The following is a 20,235-nucleotide window of genomic DNA, read 5'->3' on the forward strand; positions in this document are numbered from 1 at the left end:
TTTAAATTTGTTATTTATTTTTGAGAGAGGCAGAGTGTGAGTGGGGGAGGGGCAGTGAGAGGGAGACACATCACCTGAAGTAGGCTCAAAGCTCTGAGCTATCAGCACAGGGCCCAATGCGGGGCTTGAACCCAGGAACCATGATATGATGACCTGAGTGGTGGTCAGACACTTAACGGACTAAGCCACCCAGGCACCCCAAAATAGGAGGGGTTTTTTCCTCAATAAGAGTATATTTTTTTTAATTTATTTATTTTGAGACAGAAACTGCACCATGCGTGTGCAAGCATGAGAGGGAGAGAGAGAGTCCCAAGCAGGCTCCACCCTGTCTGCACAGAGCCCAATGTGGGGCTCGAACCCACGAACCATGAGATCATGACCTGAGCCAAAACCAAGAGTTGGATGCCTGACCAGCTGAGCCACCCAGGCGCCCCAAGAGTACATTCTTTACAAGGACACTATTTGAATAAGAATTCCATACAAATAGAATATATACTTAATGCAGGAAAGCAAGGAAGGATTTTACATTACACAAAACATTCAGTTGGTTCAATCACCGTGAATGAGGCTTCTAACCAAATACTGTTTTTTTCCAAACACTTATTTTTTATATTTATTATAAATATTGCAGTCAGTTCAGTATATGCCAACAATCACACCGTTTTTAATATTTAGTAGCATGAAACACACTTACCTGTTTCCAAAGGGATGTGTGATGTGGGCTTCATTTCAGAGGGCAGAAGTGATTGAATTACTGTCTGCTCTTTAATGTTCCAACTAACCATTCCATTGTCTCATCAAAGCCAATGCCTTTGGTTCCTCAAGTTTTTACTCTCTTCCATTTCAGTCCTTCCACACAGGTAACTCAAGTGAATTTGTCATCTCTGAGAGAGTCATGGCTGTTCCTTGTCCTGCTTCCTTGCAAACACCACTAAAAATGGCTTTTGTCAGTTCTTCTTCCCCCAACATGGCATCTAACTCTCAACACCAACTGGGTCCCTGTCACAACCGTCCACTACAGAAATGACTACATCTGTGCTTGAATAATAACATCTAAAGTACGGCCTGATACTTACTTATCTGTCCTCCTAAGTCCCAGACTTGGAATTTAAGGCTCTTGTATATTACTATGTCAACTTTACATCCAATAGTAGGAATAGTAGCTACAACTTCTCCAACCTGCAATCTGTACGAAATCATAGTTTTTCCTGGCCCGTTTAATGCCCAGATTAAAATCCTCGTTTCCCAGGTTCCAAACAGACTGGAAAAGATACTGAAGAAAAAGCCACCCATGATGAACCACCTGGCGGCCCTGGTGGGTTCTCGGAGACCCGCCCGGCTCAGCAGCGCCTCCTATTGGAGCCTTGGCACCGCCACCTCCACTCGCCTTGGCCTTGCGGCTCCAGCTCTGGCTCCAGGGCGGTGTCCTTGAAGTCCAGTCCGCCGGCAACTTCCACACAGAAACCACTAACACAGCCTTATTTTGACTTAAACTCTTAGAGGTGTTCTTTCAGGCTAACAAATTCTACCTTTATTTCAGCTCAAAATATTTTTGTTTTTTTTTAAAGCTATGGTAAAATAAGTAGAATCAAGTACCATATAACTCCATTCTTGGGGACGGCATGAATACCCAGATTTTCGTTTTATCATATATCTTCAGAAATCACCAGGCCACATGAGCACTTTAAAACTTTTACTGGAAATGAATGCACCAATATACTGTGGTGGGGTTACATTGAGTTTCATTGTATTCTTTATGCTTTTCTGCATTTTCCCAATTTTCTAAAGAAAAGTTGTTATGGAAGCTGTAACTACCTTTTGAAAATATATACATTTAATAATATGAAATTGCTATTATATGGAACATTCTAGAAAAAAAGATGAAAGCCCCAGCAGGGCTTTCTATATGTCAAAACTACTTAGAAGGTGCTCAGTACACAAGTACTCTAGATCTCCTCAGGCAGCAGTTAAGTAAAAAACTTGAATTCACTAATTATAACAGAAAAAAACTGAATTATAGAACAATTCATGATTTGTCTAAGATGGACAGGTACTCTTGGGCACTCCTGCGGGGAGGAAAAAAAAAGAACCATGTGTAACTCCTATTATTTTGACCACTCCACATTTTGCTCCAGAACTTTCTACATCACCATTAGAGAGAGCATGGTATGGAACCACTCTGAAAAAGTCTTAACTTCCCCACCAGTTTTCCTTCCTTTTTCTTCTTAACAAATTGAAGTTTGCCTTCATCTTAATTATGCAACCAATGGAAAGACTTAAAAAGCTATGTGATAAAAAGTGTTGCTGCTTTTGTTCCTCAGAACACCAAATAATGAGTCTATTATTTTCATTGAACTGGCAATTGGCTTGATTGTTTCCAAATTGGCTCGTCTTGGACTTTGGCATCATGTAGAAACAACTTTAATCTAACAAGCGTTTGCAACTAAATGTAAGATTATTGACATACCTGCACAGGAAACCCAAAAATTGGCATCCTGATGAGAAGGATTCATACATTTTTATAAGAATAGGTAACACTTAGAATTTAGGATGTGCCAAGTGGTATTAGCTCCTTACATGTACTAACTCACTTAATCCCTATAACAACCCGAGGAAAAGTCATATCAGTATCCTCATTTCATTTTTTTTATGTTTATTTATTTATTTTGAGAGAGAGTGAGAGTAGTGGAGGGGCAGAGAAAGAGGGAGACAGAGAATCCCAAGCAAGCTCCACGCTGTCAGCACAGAGCCCGATGCTCTGAACTCATGAACTGTGAGATCATGACCTGAACCAAAATCAAGAGTTAGATGCTTAACTGACTGAGCCACCCAGGTGACCCTCATTATCCTCACTTAAAAGAGAGAGAAACTGAGACACAGAGCAATTAAATAATAGCTAATTAGTAAAGCAACAAAGAGTTGATCTGAGGCAGCACTGGTCTGAGACCTGCATTCTTGACCAGTAAGCTGGAACTGCACCATCACTCTGCAAACACTGCTCTGGTTTATCCATCCTATTGGTCTATCTAATGTTGTGATCAGGACCATAAGCTGTGGCGTCACACTCAGGCGTTCATGCCCAGCCTGCCACTTACTGGCTGAGTATCCTTAAACAAATTACTAAGTAAATATCTTTGCCTCAATTTCATACCTAACTTACATGATTGTCATAAGGGTTAAATTAGATAATGTTTGCACAGCATTCAGCCAGTGTAAGCGAGCACTGAGGCTCCTGTAAATCGTTCTTATTAGAATTATATCTCCTTTCTAACATAAATTTTGTCCTCAAATATAGTACAATGCATTTAGAATGTTTACAGCCAGAAGAGAAACTTTCAAGGAAGAAGGCAGATTCCTTGTCTCAGAACTGAAGAGGAGTCAAAAGCCAAGATTTGACTACAGTTGGAAAGTTTTGGAGATCTCAAGTGAGTAGCACTTTCATCTAGTTCTTTTATTTCAGGGCACAGGAAATACCCTTACTGGAGTATTTTCAGGCTCTTTTTTTGCTGCCAAAAGGCAGAAACACAAACAATGCACTGCTTGTAATCCTTGCCTCAAGAGATCTGTGAACAAAATGAAGAAACAAAGAACTGGCAAGAAGGACTGTGCTGGACCAGTTCAATACTACACTTCTTTTGGACTGGGGAAAAAAAAAGAGTAATTTCTTCCATGGGAACAGCCAGTGCATATTATTCTAGTGAAAGTACTTAAACACACAGAATAGAGACAGAACATAAAAAAAGAGCAAATTGTCTTAAGGAAAAAATGAACTCCTATGGGAAAAAGATGCTCTCATTTACTTTTCTACCAGGAGAGCAGAGATTAATGCTGAGAGGGAATCTCTAGCTCAGGGTCTGGCATGGAATAGGTAAGGAGGTCAATTAACATTTACTAGATGAGGAAGAGAAGAATCTTCTACACAACAACCGAACCTTCTTTCAGGAAAGACAAGTGTGTATTTGCTTTGATTTGCTCTTGGACGCATGTCTCATTCAACTGCAGTCGCAAAGAGAGGAAGTTTGTTTATAGAAAGCTAATGCCAACATTTTAAACTATTTTCTCTATAAATATATATATTTCAAAGCTTAAAATTTCATGGATAAGAAAATTATTTTCTCTTTTGAAATTACTCAACTTTGCATCTTTGCTGAATAATTCTTAAGACTGCTGATTATGTGAGAGATCAGCAGAGATGATGGTTACAAAGCAGATCAAATAGTTTTTGCTCCCTAAAACCAACCTAAACCTGGTGTTTGGGACACCTAAGTGGCTCAGTAGGTTGAGCGTCAGACTCTTGATTTCGGCTCAGGTCATGATCCCAGGGTTATGGGATCAAGCCCCACATGGAGCCTGCTTAAGATTCTCTCTCTCCCTCTGCCCTTCTCCCCTGTTGATATGTGTGCTCTCTCTATCAAATCCAAAAAAATTAAAAATTTAAAATTTAAACCTGGTAATAGTGATGGTCACTTTTATGTGTCATCCTGGCTACACAGTGGACCCAGATATTAGGTCAAACACCAGCCTGTCACTGTAAAGGTATTTTTTTAGAGAAGATTAACATTAACATTAATCTGTAGACACTGCGCAACGCAGATTACCCTCCATAAATTTGGTGGGCATCAACCAATCAACTGAGGGCTGAAAAAAAAGACTGAGGCCTAAAGAAGACGGAATTCTGCTTTTAGGCTACCTTTGCACTCAAGCTGTAACACGACTCTTCTCTGGGTCTCCAGCCTACCAGCCTGTTCTGCAAATTTCAAACTTGCCACCCCCAATCACATAAGCCAATTACTTAAAATAAATAAATCCCTTTCTCTTTCACATATGTATATATATATATACATATATATGAAATAAATTATATAAAATTGAACAAATTACATATACATATATACATATCTACACACACATACAAATACACATACACGTATAAATACACACATCCTATTGGTTCTGTTTCTCTTAAGAACCCTGACTTATACAACAACCTTGTGAGTTGGCTCTCTGAGCTACCTTCATCAGGGTAGCTCTGGCAATCTGGCCAGACATAGCTGATCTTGGCTGATCACTCACACAACTGCAGTCAGCTGAGTGGTTGGGTGGGGGCTGACTCGGGATGACTCATCTCTACTCCGCATGGGCTCTCATCCTCCAGCAGGCTACCTGGAGCTTATTCACATGGTGGCTGGGCAACCTTCCTAGAGAAAACAGAAGCATGCAAAGCCTCTGAAGGCCATAGCCTGGAACTTGCACAAGTCACTTCTGCTGCATTGTGTTGTCCAAAGCGAATATAAGGTCAGACCAGATCCAGGAGCGAGCAAAGTATGCGCTACTTCCGGATGACAGGAAGTGGAAAGAGATCGTGGCAATTTGCAATCTACCACGCAGCTGAGTTGAAGCTCACAGAATGTTAGTGGAGGGCAGACCATTGCTGCAGTGGTTAATTTGCCGGATAGACTATAAAAGGTGAATAAGATGTTATGCATGACCTAAAGGAGCTTACAATTAGTGAGAATGAGGGAGGGATAAGAATAACAACAATAATGGGAAACAGTGGTACATGCAATAAGTGAAGCCATGCAAGCCCTAAAATGGGAAGTTCAAATTGGATCAAGTGGACAATAAGACTTCCTGGAAGACCTAACATTTGAATGATTATAGTTAGAGAAGTCCATGATAAACTAATGTGTATGCCTGGAAGAATACCAAATTTTCATTTAGGTAATTAGGATACAAATACTTTTTTAAGTTTATTTATTTTAAGAGACAGAGAGAGGGAGAGAGAGAGGGCGGGGGGGGGGGGGGGGGGGAAGAATCCCACTCAGGGTCCGTACTGGCAGCACAGAGCCAGACACCGGGCTCAAACTCACAAACCGTGAGATCATGGCCTGAGCCAAAGCCAAGAGTCGGATGCTTAACCCACTGAGCCAGCCAGGTGCCCCAGAAAATATTTTATTAGTAATTTTACATAGTGATGAATAGAATTGGTCTTTGAGTTAAAAAGAACTCTGTTGGATGCTCGGCTTTGCCACTTACTAGCTAAGAGAAACCTGGGTAAATTATTTAACCTCTTTGTTACCTAAATTCTTATTGTAAAATGGAAACAAAAATAGTACCTGCGTATTAAGGTTGCTGTGTGTGTTAAGTGAAGTGCATGTAAAGTTTGACAACAGGGTCTGGAGCATAGTAAGTAAGCATGCAATATGTTATTGTTACACTTTTTCTTTTCAGTATTCATTATTGCTTATTTTGTTTTTTAAACTCCAAGAGACATAATTATCAAAAACTCTTTTTAGTGTTAGAGTTACAAGAGTTAACTGCTTGAATAATTGTCTCTCTTGATCTTCAAAAAAAACAAAAAACAAAAACAAAACAGAAAACAAAAAACAAAAAAACAAAACAGGAAATCCTTTCTTGAAAGGAAGAGGTAGTCTATGGCTGCTGTCCAGGACAGCAGTGTTCAATGTGAACTCCACCAGCCCGTGGATGTCCCCAGGATCCTTTCAGGGTTAAGCAAGTACTATTATTTCATACTTAGACATATTTGTTTTTTCCACTGTGTTGACACTTACACTGATGTTACAATAGTAATGACAGGTAAACTGCTGGGTAACTTAGCACAAATCAAGGCAGAGGCAGCAAACTCTGCTAATGATCACTGTATTTTTCACCTGCAACCACTCATAATGGAAAACATGTTCAGTAGACTTAGGGATCACCTTAAAGCAGCAAGATACGTTATCGATTTCACCAAATTCTATCCTTGATGAAACGAGAAGCATACACAAAGCGCTTCGGTTGTACAGTGAATTCAGATAGTTGCTTTGAAGAAAATTACTTGTGTGACTGTTTGAGTTGTGAACTTAGCTAGCCAGTTTTTTCCAGGGAAACAATATTTGTAGTTGAAAGAATGGCAAAGTATGCTGGTTCAGACTTGGGCATTTCACATACATGTTCACAAAAATCCAATGAAGTGAGTCTGTAACTTCAAGGAAAGTGTTTATTGCCAACATTAAATTTCCAGTATGAAAGCTTCCCGATACCTCAAGACTTCTTTTTTAATGTTTATTTACTTTTATTTTGAGAGAGAGAGAGAGAGAGAGAGAGAGAGAGAGAGAGAACAGGGGAAGGGGCAAAGAGAGAGGGAGACAGAATCCCAAGCAGGCTCCATACCATCCACACAGAGCCCAATGAAGGGCTTGAACCTAAAAACCGTGAGATCATGACCTTAGCCGAGACCAGGAGTCGGATGCTTAACCAACTGAGCCACCCAGGCACCCGCCTCTTGAGACTCTTCGAATGAGATAAGTGATGATAGAAATGAATGTGATTTTGGAGTATTATATTTTAAAGTGGGACAATACTTGGGGGGTATGCATAAGTTATAAACCAATATTTTTGAGATGACCCATGTATAATATTACAAAATCATGCAAGTATGACAATTCCATTCAAAGTTCAAGCTAGAACGTAACAGTATGAAAGCTTATTGCTAAGTCTTCAGATTCCACATTGCAACTGACTTTTAAGAAGCTTCCACTAGCCAAGTTTTGGTAAACTATCAAAGAATAATGTCCAAAATTAGGTGAAAAGCTTATTGAAATACTCTTCTTTTTCTAATTGTATGTCTATATGTGGCCGAGTTTTCTCTCATACAACCAAAACCATTTATCACAACATACTGCATACATAGGAGTATGTATGGAGACCAGATGCCATCTGTTAATCAGATAGCAAAAAATTTTACAAAAATGTATACAATAATTTCATTTTTGTCACTAATATATTTTGTGTTTTGGAATATATAGTTATTCTTATAAAAATATTTATTTAAAGCATATTGGACTTAAAACTTTCAATGAGTTATTAAATATTTTTAAAATTTCTCAGCCTAATTTCTAATATAGTGAATATAGATAGCTATAACCAATAAGTGCAAAAGCTCTTAAGGGTCCTCGACAATTTTAAGGTATGTAAAGGAATCCTGCAAACAACTTTGTCAACCATTGATTCACAAAACATGTCACTACCATCTAAAAGTAGTTACTATGGATTATAGCTTTCGTTGTCAGTCTCTGTCTACTAGAATACAAATTCTGTGAGGGCAAGGATTACTCTCTTTTGTATTGCAAACACCTAGAACATTGCCCAACACATTGTAAGTGCTCCATGAACTCTTGATGAATATGTTAATTAATTAAGATGTCCATTGAGGTTTGTGTGCAAAGATATTTACTGCATTATTGCTTACAAAAGCTTAAAACTGGGAAAGTATAAATATCTACCAATGGGAGACTGATTAAGAAAATAAAGGTACCACAATACAATGGAAATTATGTGACCATTAGAATGTAAGTTATTAAGATAATCTAAGGCTATGAGAAAACATTCACAATATATTAAAAAGTTAAGAAAGTACCAGAAAAGTATATAGATAGTAACATGTTAACTTTATTAAGAAATAGTGATTACGTCCACCTAGTAAGGTTATAGTCATTTTTATTTTCTTCTCTATGTTTTCCACATTTTCTACAGGCATGTAAATAAAATTTTGAACTATCCACACACTCCCCAAACTTCTGAGTATTTTTCATCACACAGAATGAGGTAATAATAACATTTGGGCTAATCATGGGAGGTGATTTTATAAATATTAAATTGTACTCAATATCCTCTATTTATAAAGAAGGAAAATCTGTGTGATGGAAACATGGATTTGATTAGTCTTCATACTTTTCTGTACTTTTATCCCTAATTTCAGGAGGTGGGCAATGCAATTCTTAATGTTTTCCATTCAAACAAGTTAAAATTTTAAGAAGTTAAAGCTTTTTAAGGGGTAACTTTCAATTACCTGACAAAGTCATTTATATGTTCCTATATTGCTGGTTAAATGAAACATGATTGCACATATTACAGGGAGAAAGGGGTATTTATTTGACCTTTGGAAGTCTCACCAGTGCAATTTAACACTATATGTTTCATACTGCTCAAGTTGATCATATAATTTAAAAAGCAGAACTATGAAAAATCAATCCTACCTTAGAATCAGTATATTGTATCAATTAGCATCAATGTATTATACATAATACCTAAAAGTTGTATGAGTATTTTAAGTCTTATTTATGTCTCTCCCACATGCATAAGTTTCCAAAATACAGCATAAGGGAAACAGAGGCATGGAGAGTTTGCATGGCAGTTCAGGCTTACATAAGACAGCATGCCTAGGGTGACACATCCAACAGGAGACTTACAGAGATGGGGGTTGAGTCAAGGGTTCCTCTGAAGCCATTATGGCAGGTTCAGAACAATGTGACAACATAATTAATTGTGTTTTTCTTCATCAATACGCTCTATCAACTACACTTTTTTAAACTTAGTGAGAAGTGACCAAATTTAAACTACCAGTTATGGAATAGAAACAATATCCTCCCATTGATCCTCTAGTTTTCATTAAAGAAAGTTAACTTCATCTTGACTTCAGCATGGCTCTCATCAGACACATGTACCTCTGGGAGTTTTCTTGGGCTGCAGAGCCCAAATAGATATGCTCAGAAGCTTATCCCATAAGTGGCACTAAACTCGAATGCGTACTGTTGATTTGATATGGTTGTTATATTCATTTTGACCGCCTGGCTCTTGTATCTCAGAGTCTGTGTGTCCTCGGGATATTATTCTATAAGGAAGTGCTTAAATTGAAGAAATACCAGGCTCATAATAAATAATCCAAAAAAAGTATGGCATGATGTTTATATTTGGCTCTGTCTGCTGAGCATTAATTAATAGCCCTTTGGTCCTTTTGATTCATCGCCTGAACATGTTTATTTAAATATAGTCCCTCCCCTCCTTCTTTCACCACCAGGAATCACTTCTTTCACTCTCTCCCACATGCATACTTTTATTCATTTTAATACAACAATTACAAAAAACTAGTCCTAACTCCTAGTCCATGCATGGTTATAGAAATACTAGATAAGCACACTGGTAAAATAGTAGATACAATATCTTTAAATCTTTTTAAAGTACATTGATGAGCTGGCAAGAAAGTAAGAAATATTAAGAGTTATAAATCTAAGTCAAACCAGAGACCTGGAAAGTAAGCAGAGCACTACAACCAAGTTGTGACCGTTGGACTTTTGCCAAACTCAATGAACCTGAGCTACAATTTTATAGCCTGGTAGGTAGTTGGGAAGAAAAAAAAAGACAAAGGCCAAGGCTGGCTCAAGAGCCCACCCAGCTGTTCAAAGAGTAGGAATACTGAAGTTCAGAGAAAATATTAATCAAAATAAATGAAATGAAATGAAATGAAATGAAATGAAATGAAATAAATGAAATGAAATAAAATAAAATAAAATAAAATAAAATAAAATAAAATAAAATAAAATAAAATAAAACAAAACAAAACAAAACAAAAACAGCGCCCCACATTTTCTATTTGGAACATTTCCCATTACAGAAGCCAAGGAAAAAACAGACATCTGACCTCTTTGCTCCCAGGAAGCTAGAGCAGAGGCATATAACCGAGGCTTGACCAATCAGAGCTCCTTCCCAGGTCTAGGATCTTAAGAAAGTGATATAAAGCTTGGAGGATGGTAGAGATTCTGTAAAGCCATTGTAACAGCGACATTAAATAGAATAGCAGCATCAAGGAAGCAACTATTCAGAGCTGCCTAGTTTCACTTGGTTTCTGCATATCTTGAGTATGGTTCTCAAGACTTGTAATTGATTCTTCTAAATATACTTCTAAAGAATATTACTTCTAATAAATTTATACTTAAATTAGTCAGGCTTGATTTCTGATGTTTGCAAATGAGCACTTCATTGATATGTTCTTTGTCCAAACTCAGAAATTAATACCCAAGTCAGAGGATTCTATCTGGGTGAGAGGTCACTCAGGAAAGCCTAAATCTAAATGGAAGATGATAATCTGGAAGAAGGTTTTCTTCACAGTTACAGTTGCTGTAGATCAGAGATCTACCCAAGGTCCTCACTTCCATTATAACTCTATGACCTTGAAAGCTTTGGTTGTGATCCTAAACTTCCTGCTTTTCAGCTTCCTAAAGTCTCATCCATATGACTGTGACTCATGACCATTCCAGTAAACTCTCTTGAATCTTCATGGTCCACTCACACCCTGACTAATTCACATCAAGAAGAATTATGACATTCATTTTACAAATCGTAAAACTCAAATTAGTTTAGTAGCTTGACAGTTATCAGTGAGGAACAAAAAGCCTGTATCCGAGTCTTTCACAGTGAATGGTGCCTCATGATACTAATAGTCTGTTTCAATTTGTTTTCATAGAGGGGTTTTCATTCAGTTTTAAATACACATTCAGCACCTGTAATGATCCCAGCACTTTGCTATGTGTTCTAGTTAATATAAAGAAATGGTCTTCTATCAGGCAGGCCTGTATTAGGAATATCTTAATTTGAATGCTGTTTTATACAATCACTTTGTGTCAATTTGGACAGATTTCCTAACGCTTTAAGCCTCAATTCCCTTATCTACTGGGGGTGATATTCATTTGCCCTGTCTGCCTAATAGGGTTGCTATGAAGGTCAAATAGTAATTGTTGCCAATGAAACAATAAAATGTTCTTCTAAACACTTGGAAATGAGAAAATTAAGATCACTCTCCAAGAATATTGTATCCCTTATGTGTGGAATCTCACAAAGCTGAACTGGTAAAAACAGAGAATAAAATGGTGGTGACTGGGGGTGAGGGAATTGGAAAGATGTTGTTTATGGGTACAAACAGCCAGTAGATAGATGATAAATAAGTCCTGGAGTTCTCACAGACAGCATATAAACTTCAAAGTTGTTATGACTTCATGGGCTTAGAGAGATTATTGATCTGGCAGTGATGGGAATAACCAAAGAGAAGAGGCCAGTGAAGAAATTGTTGTAAGAATCCAGTTGCAAAGTTATTCAGGACTTGACTAAGGCTGTTTGTTTTCTGCCCAGGGCTGCTTCTTTCTTCTGGGAATCAGGTATCACCTCATGTGGAGAACTATTTTTCCTGCCTCTCCATCCTGCACGCCTAGTCGAAGTTGTTTTAGTGGTACTCCATCCCTGGTTTCTGCCCATTGGTCAAGGGTTGGGCATATGATCCTGACCAAGGCATTCAGAGCCTGTCAGTGGGATTTTCCAAACGATTCCTACATGAAAGTATAGCCAATCATCTTCTAGTATAGTGGAATGGGCAGCTTAATATATGGCAAAATGTTCTCAGTAATACTGCTGAATTCTAACCCTCCATTATAAGAGCTGGGTTTGCTCCATTTGCTGTTTACTCCAGTTACTGCGCACATGATTACACAACTCCCACCTCCTTGCCTCATCCCAATGCAAGGAATCCCAATAATTTCCAGTTCTCAACTGGCAGATCATAACTTGCAACCACTCATCCACACTCATTTGAGAGATCATTGTTCCAAATATCCCTTTCCAGTTTCAATTAAATCTACTACAAATTGATGTTTCATTATAAAATCTTTCCAGTGGCTAAATATTTTAATTATTACACCAAAGAAAAGTGAAGAGTAAGCCTGTGTTGACACCCTCAAATTTTTCCTTTTAATTCTATTTCTTACTTATTCACTACCACTCCCAAAGCCACAAACATCTTCCTTTGTATTCGTTCTAATGATGAGAGAAAGCTGTTCAGCAAATTTTCTCTTCCCGAACCACATTTGGAGAAAAACATGGATAGAGATATTCCAAGGACTTTAAAATTCCAAGAGCCAGCATTCCACACAGGAAGTTCCTGAACCCGTTACAAGCTATGGCATGGATGAGTCTACTCATCACCTAGAAGAGTGTCTCACAAACATTTTGGACAAGAACACATTATACTCAAAAGTTAAGTACCTCAAAGAGATTTTGTTTACTTAATTTATACTTATTGTATTTACCATATTAAAAATTAAAATTAAAAATTAAAGCTACGGGTGCCTGGATGGCTCAGTCAGTTGCGTGTTGGACTTTTGATTTCAGCTCAGGTCATGATAGTTGGGTCAAGCTCCATGTCCGTCCCCACAGTCACCATGGAGCCTGCCTAGGATCCTCTAACTCTCTCCCTTTGCCCCTCTTCCCTGCTTGTGCTCTCTCTCTCTCCAAAATAATAAAAATAAATAAATAAAACATAATTTTTGAAATATTTATTCAGTTTGTAACAATAATAAACTCATTACATATCAACATAAGCAACATATTTTTATGAAAAATACCTTCCAAAACAAAAGGAGTGTAGTGAGAAGAGCCCACTATTTTCACATTTTTCACATTTTTTAATATCTTCCACAGCAGGAGACATCTAAACCCTCCTATCTGCTTCTCTATTCGGTCTGTTATAGTACCACTCCATTGTATAGTTGGAAGAGAACCAGAGTAAAAAAGGCAAATAAACTTTATATATAATTGTGAAGATTTTGATTTGTTGGCTCCAATGAATGGGTCTCAAGAATTTCCAAGGTTCTTCAACTTTGAGAACAGCCAACCAACAGTATGGGTGGACAACCCAAATGTCCCAGGCTTACAGCCTCTACTCAAGCATAACCAAATCCTAAAATAAGAAAGGTTTCCTTTCAGCTCAAATTCCTATCCATTACTTTAGCACTTCCAATACCGGGTATCCACCCGGTAGAAGATCCAAGGTCCTCATGCGATCTTCTGGTTGCCCAGAAATCCTTATCCCACTGTGACACCAAGGTGGGACTTCTCTTTCTGTAGCACCCCGTGTTCTTGACTTGCCAGTTTCTTGAAATCTAAATACATTCAATTCTCTGATTATTCCCTGAGGGTCCAAATAGGTAACATGCTAGTGTAATGAACCAAGTTGTTAATTAGTGGTAATCATATGAGGGCTTGACCATCCTTCATACAAAACATAGTTAAACTCAGGGCTTCAGGGTCTTCACCCAGAGAAGTTGCTTATATGTCAGTGCATCTGGTGGGAGGGCTTTGGTGTCATTTTCCTCAGATTCCATCACCTCTTCTCCCTTTGCTTAGTACTGACCTTGCACACAAGTGTGCTATGAATATTGTCAGGTATATGTGTAAGGTATTTAAACAAATGCTTAGATTATTTTTTCATCCCTTTGTAAGTGCTCCTTTCAGTCATAGAAAGTAGACAAAACCTGGACAGAAAGCAAAAGATACCAGCTTTGTAAAGCAGGAAACAACAAAAATACAAATTCAGATGTAGGAAGAAACACTGCAGCTCTGACATATAGTGGCAAAGAATAAAAGTATCAGATACTTAAACACTTAGCAATTTTCAACTTAACCTTTTTTTAAGAATAAAAATCAATAGCAGCTAAAAAAATATTTACAATATAAGAGCTCTTAAGATTATAAGCAAGATACAACCACCGGTTTGGAGAATGTACCGCTCTGACATCTCATCTATTCAAAAAGAGGAGAAAATAGATCTGGGCTGGTTTCACTGAGTCACTTGAAACCCACAAAAAGATAAAATTGAGCTATTGACTTATGGTGTTAATGAGCATCAATTCACACATTGCCTCAAGATAATGAGACCACATTCTCAGGGTGTAGGATGGGTAATTAATGCTTCCAATTATCATGAATTTTCAGAGGAAATAATGGTTAGGAACTGCCACAAGCTATTCTTTACAGTTTGGAGGAGCTGAGGGGGAAAACCTCTCAGAAAATTTTATATCACTTTCTATGCTGGAAGACACAAACCAAGCTATTCAGAAAGATATTTTTATTACCAGGAAAACAAAAATATTTTTTTCTAATGTACCAAACTTATAACATCTACTCAAGCATAACTAAAGGTTTCACAAACTCTCTAGTCCCACGTGGTGGGTCTGTTCTCCAGTAACTTGATCCATTTATATATAACTCCAGACTCTTTCCATGGATTGGCTTCTAATTTTGTAAAATCCAAATGTACAGCAATATGAAAATTCAGAACAGGCTCACAAGTTTTGCACTTCAGTTACTGAAAGGGATGTTGCCTTGTTAATCTCAAAGGATTGGCAGAGCAATTTTATCACATTTTCTGAAAAAATCTATACAGATTTAAGGTCGTGTTCTGGATTTAATTGAAGTAACCTTTTGTACAATCTAGCTTTAATGAAGTGCAATGAAGTTAAACTCCATGGGGGCCATTAATCTGAAACACTCCATTTAAAAACTACAAGGGGAGTTTTTAATAAACAGTGTGAACTAATGCCCATGTGGAAAGGTAATTGAGAGGGAACTGGTGTCTGGGCCAGATTGTTATTAAACCCTTATCACAGGTAAAGTTGAAACCCCCAATGGCAAGCTGCCCTGTGATTTATATTGCCCTTCTCATCCCAACTTTAAAGGAAAGGCTACGTTTAATAATGAAAAAATCCTGTGACTAAGCTATAAAATAACTGAGCAATTACTTAGAATAATTTATACAGTGCAATACACTGACCTTGCTTTAAGCATAAAATCTACAAAATAACTTTGGCAATAAAACTGTGAACTACTAAAAGGACTAAAGGTTTTAACCATTTTTATTGTGTGGCGCCTGGGGGGAACATAAATACATATTACACTCTAATCACAGGGCTTAAGAAAATTCATAATTTTTTTTCTCTTAAAATGGCTTTTCAGAGAAAAGTTTGCTCAATTTAGCCAATTGCAAATCAAGAATTCTGATGTCCTTGCTTTAAAAGGATTACATATAATTTCTATAATATTTTTTCTCCAGATGCAAATTCTGCTCAACTCTCTCTTTTAACTCCTAGCCATGATCCACGGAGGAAAACTGGCAATAGCTCTTCTGTATTACCTATTTAAATATTTACTCTTTCAAAATTAAAAAAAGAACGCAACTGGGCTCTTTGCAATAGTAAGGATTGATGCTATCTCCCCATCCCATTGAAGCAAGGATGCTGCTATTTCTGGATAAGAAAATAATACTCCATCGCTTCTCGGCCTTTTGGCTAAGATCAAATGAAGAAAATAATACTTCACCACTCAGCAATCCACAATGTTTCCACTCTCCACGGTGGCTTTCAACAACAAAGTTCAGCTTTTATTCCAAACTGGCATCAGAGCAGCACATAACTAACCATGACATATCACTCTACCTTCCTTCAATTTCTCAATCACTGTAGCTGAGCAAACACTTTTTCTTTGAATGCTTTGAATTCTTGAAATGATTCCATCTGATTGTCTTTCAATTGACTTCAAATTCCATGAAATCCAGTTGATTTCTGCAAGATTGGAATATTTGTACATCGAAACCCTCCAGAAACAAATTGTCCAAGCAGCATCTTCTTTTTGGAACACAAGAAGTCTGTATTCTTACCTTGTCTTACCCCCAGTAGAGTTAGTCACTTCAGCTCCCAAATGAGAAAAAAGACACAATGTTTTCACTAGGGTGGCTTTATATAAACAGATGCTAACGAAAAAATCCTCCGTCAAAAATACTGCCTGAATATCCTACCTTTATTACCCCCTGAGCTACAGGTGTAAGACCACTAGTGCTTGAAAGCAAAAAGGTTTTAAGGTATAATGAATGCATTGAGCCATTTTTAGTTTTGGACAAATACCTAGTGAAGTAGTTAATCCATCACCTGGAGGGGCATTAAAAGAATGGGAAATATGATAGTGGCATAGGAAAATTTCTGAGAGTTCTAGCCCCAATGAGACCCTCCAGAAAATGAGTTCTGAGGACTCAGGGAGGCATGCACTCAACTCAGTTTATCTGAGATAGGGGACTAACTGGGGTTGCACATGGTCACAGAATAAAGGGTGGAATATTGAAAAAGAAAAAGAGAGAGAAGACAGTGCCAAGGTTCAGGGCAGGGTCCTGTTGTTGGAACCTTTGTCTTGTGCCCAGAAGGTAGGCTAAGCCTCAGTGAACAATACAGCTGTGAACAAATATCTGATTCTTCACGAACTGAAAGGCAGCCAAATCCTCAGATGAACCCCACATTCTCCAGGATAGAAAGGAGGCTTTCTGAGAGAAGATGTAGCCACCTCCTTGTAGGATTTGCAAACTGCCCTAGGAAAGAAACTAAGACTTCCACAGATCTAATTTCATTCTCTTGCAAAACTCCACTAAAACATCACAACAGGAACTTTCCAGGGCTGAAACCTACAAGGATAGAGAGAATGGAAAAAGAAACCAGAGCTAGAAAGCAGAAAGACATGTGGTAATTGATTGGTGGACCAAAAAAGACAATTCCTCAGTAAGCAGGAAAAAAAAAAAGCCAATAAACCATTTGATTAAAACTGCAATATCCTTGGGGCTCCTGGGTGGCTCAGTAAGTTAAGCGCTCGACTTCAACTCAGGTCATGATTTTGTGGTTCATGGGTTCAAGCCCTGCATCAGGTTCTGTGCTGACAGCTCAGAGCCTGGAGCCTGCTTTAGATTCTCTGTCTTCCCTCTCTCTCTCTGCCCCTCCCCCACTCTCTCTCTCTCAGTCTCTCGCTCTCAAAAATAAATATTTTTTAAAAGGTTCTTAGCCTTTAAAAAAGCTGCAATATCCTTAAAGTTCCAGGGAACCATATACCTCTGAAGTGGAGTGAAGGTGGAGGAATGTTTGGAAGCCTATCTAAAAACAGATGGATGTCTACAGTCCCACTCGTACAAGAAAATGGAAATTCAGTCTTTTGAGAAAACCAAATATACAAATGGGATAGTAGGGGGTTCAAGATGGCAGCATGGGAAGATCTTAAATTTACCTCCTCCCACAGACACAACAAATATATAGCTACATACAATAGTTTTCCTCTGAAAAGGACCTAAGAACTAAGTGAAAGTCCCTCCACAACAAAAGACAAAAGAGACTCATCAAGGAGGGTAGAAGAGGCAGAGATACAGCCTTGCCCAGGACTCTGCTACAGATGTGGTGACCCCACAATTGGGAGGTATCTCAAAATACAGAACTCTCCCTCAAGGAACAAAGGGATTGTGCTCCAATAAGGCATCTCATGTTGGTGGCCAGCACTGAAAAGACAGGCACCCAATATGCCTGGTTTTGAAAAGCAGTGGGATTAAGACCAGGAGAATTACAGGGAATGAAGAGCCCACTCTTAAAGGACTCAAGCACAAACCCATTCACCCTGAAATATAGTGCAAAAACAACAGATTGAAAAGCACCTAGACCATAATCAAAGGAGACCCATTTACTTATTTTAAAGTGGCTGCCAGAGGGAAGGGAACCTGCAAGGACTTTATATAGGGACAAAAATACTGGTAGATACCGTTTTTGCAATCTCATCCTAACCTGCTAGTGACAGAGCAAATGAGTGCCATTCTAGCAGGCTAGAGGGCAGGCATGCTCTGCACACCCCATACCATAACTGGGCTGGTTGAGCACTCTGCATTGGCCAACCCTACATAGCACCCAAGCCACAACCAGAACAGATGAGCACTCCAAGTCCCACCTACCCAGTATACTAGCTGCAGGGCTATCACAGCCTTGTGAGCACATGAACCTAAAGGACTCTTAGAGAATGCCTGGCTCTGGTGGCCAGGGATATTGTGCACACATAGAAGCTTCTACAGAAGACTGCTCCTTCAAGACTGAGGGAAGTAGCTGCTTCACCTAATACATTAGACAAACATAGAGAGGCAAAATGAGGAGACAGAGGAATATGTTTCAAACCAAAGAATAGGCAAATCTCCAGAAAACAAAACAAAACAAAAACCCTTAATGAAATGAGATAAGCAACCAGCCAGCCTGATAAAGAGTTCAAAGTAATGGTCATAAAGATGTTCACTGATCTTGAAGAAGAATAGATGAACACAGCAAGAACTTCAACATAGGGGTAGGAAATATAACAAAGTACCAAACATAAATTGTAATTGGACTGAAACATACACTAGAGGGGTTCAACAGCAGAATAGATGAATTAGAAGCACAAATCAGTGAGTTGGAAGACACAGCAATGGAAAACACTCAGAGTAGCAAAAGGAAAAAAAGAAAAGAATTAAGAATACCTTAGGGGGCCTCTGGGACAAGCAAACTAACATTCACATTATAGTGGTCCTAAAAAGAGAGAGAGAGAGAAAAGTCCAGAGAAGTTATTAGAAAAAAATAATGGCTGGTCCTTTCCCTAATCTGGAAAAGGAAACAAACATCTCGATCCAGGAATCCCAGGGAGTTCCACGTAAGATGATCCCAAAGAGAAAGACACCAAAACACATTATAATTAAAATGGTAAGGGGCACCTGGGTGGCTCAGTCAGTTGAACACCCAACTCTTGATTTTGGCTCAGGTCATCATCTCTGGGTCATGGGACCAAGCCCCAAATCATGCTCCACTGGGCATGGAGCCTGCTTAAGATTTTCTCTCTCTCCCTCTGCCCCTCTGCTCTGCTTCCTCTCTCTCTCTCTTTCTCTCTCTATTTCAAGTAAATAAATAAAATGGTAAATGTTAAAAATAAAATAAAATTATAGAAGTTAAGGGTAAAAAATAATTTTAAGGCAGCAAGAGAAAAGCAACCTATTACATAAAAGGAAACCCTATGAGGCTATAGGCAGATTTCTCAGCAGAAACTTTACAGGCCAGAAAGGAGTGTCATGACTTATTTAAAGTGGTAAAAAGAAAAAACTATAAACCAAAGAATCTCTACTCAGCAAGGTTATCATTCAGAATTGAAGTAGAGATTAAAATTTTTCCAGATAAGCAAAAGCTAAAATAGTTTATCACCACTAAACCTAGAAATGTTAAAGGGACTTTTCTAAATTAAAAATAAAAGGTACTAATTAATAATAAGAAAACATATAAAAGTAAAAATCTCCCCAGAAAAGGTAGTAGATCAACAATTTATCAAGCAAATATGGAAGGGTTAAAGACAAAAGTGGAAATTAATTAAAAATATAATAATTATAAAGGGATATATAAAATTAAAGGTGCAAACTGTGTCATCAAAAATATAAAACAGGGAGAAGCAAAAAATGTAAAGCTTTGGAATGTATCCAAAATTAAGTTAATATCAAATTAAAAGAGACCATTGCATACATAAGATATTATATGTGAGCCTCATGGTAAGCACACACACACACACACACAAAAACTTATAGTAAATACACAAAAGAAAAATAAAAAGGAATCTAATAGTAACACTAAAGAAAAAAACAATCAAACCACAAGGAAAGAGGCAAAGAGAGGAAGAAAGGAACAGAGAACTACAAAATAGAAAACAATAAACAAAATGGCAGTAAGTACATATCTATCAAAAATTACTTTAAATGTAAATGGACTAAATGCT

At 38.0% G+C, this 20,235-nt stretch overlaps 1 pseudogene; it reads right to left on the minus strand.

Annotated features, from left to right (window-relative positions):
- Window positions 1-751: 751 nt before the first annotated feature.
- Window positions 752-1,944, minus strand: LOC101100048 (annotated as a pseudogene).
- Between the last annotated feature and the right edge of the window lie 18,291 nt (window positions 1,945-20,235).

Source organism: Felis catus, chromosome B1 (assembly GCF_018350175.1).
Source record: "Felis catus isolate Fca126 chromosome B1, F.catus_Fca126_mat1.0, whole genome shotgun sequence".
In the NCBI taxonomy this organism is placed as follows: Eukaryota; Metazoa; Chordata; class Mammalia; order Carnivora; family Felidae; genus Felis; species Felis catus.